Below are 1,058 nucleotides of genomic sequence, written 5' to 3' on the forward strand. Positions count from 1 at the left end.
CGGGAGCGGGAGCGGGAGCGGGGCGTTGCGGCGGTAAGCGCGGGGGTCGGGGTGGCGCCGGCGCCATCACTGCGGCCCCGGGGCTGAGGGGGAGGTAGCGGCGGTGCCGGCCGCCGGGGAGGCCGAAACGCGGGTTGTACATCTGTCTGTCTTGTTTTTTCACTCGGCTGCTGCTTTTGAGCCTCTCCCGATTCAGCCCTTCGCGGCGTGTCAGCCAGGTCGGAGTTGCTGCGGAAAGATCACACCGGGGTGGCCGTCGGTTGTCCTCCATTGATACCAAACCTCGATGTCCTCAGTTTTTCTCTTGAAAAACGTCCTTGAAGAGAAAGTCATCTTTGAAGAGAAAAATAGGCTATAAAGGCGTCGGGTTTCGTATCTATAGAGGACAGCCGGACTGCCCTCGATGATCTTATGGCAGAGACTTGCCCTCCGTCCTGTGTGGATACCAAGCTGCATGCCTTGATGTCCTCTGGTTTTCTCTTGAAAAATAATCTGGAAGAGAACATAATCTTCGAGAGAGAAATAGAGGACATCAAGGCGTGGGGTTTGGTATCGATAGAAGACAGAGGTCAAGTCTGGATGCGGCATTTGGTATGGAAAGGTCATGGGTCGACATTAGGGTGGCCATCATCGAGGACAGCCTGGTTGTCCTCTATTGATGTGAAACCGGACGCCTTTATGTTCTCCCTTTTTCCCTTGGAAAATAATCCTGAAGAGAAAAATAGAGGATATAAAGGCATTGGGTTTCATATCAATAGAGAACAGAGGTCAAGTCTCTGTCAGAGAGTGGCTGTCATCGAGGACAGCCCGCTTGTCCTCTATTGATATGAAACTGGACAACTTTATATCCTGTTTTTCTCTTGACAAGCCACTTTAGGCTCACCTTTTACTTTCCTTTTCAGCGTTAAGGAACAAGGTTGAAGTTTGGATGCGACGTTTGATGTGGAAAGGTCACGGGCAGACATTAGGGTGGCTGTCGTCGAGGACAGCCTGGTTATCTTCTACTCTCTAACCCAGTGCCTTGATGCCCTCTGTTTTTCTCTTGAAAAATAATCTTG

Source organism: Crocodylus porosus, unplaced genomic scaffold, assembly GCF_001723895.1.
Source record: "Crocodylus porosus isolate Cpor-Errol unplaced genomic scaffold, CroPor_comp1, whole genome shotgun sequence".
Classification (NCBI taxonomy): domain Eukaryota; kingdom Metazoa; phylum Chordata; order Crocodylia; family Crocodylidae; genus Crocodylus; species Crocodylus porosus.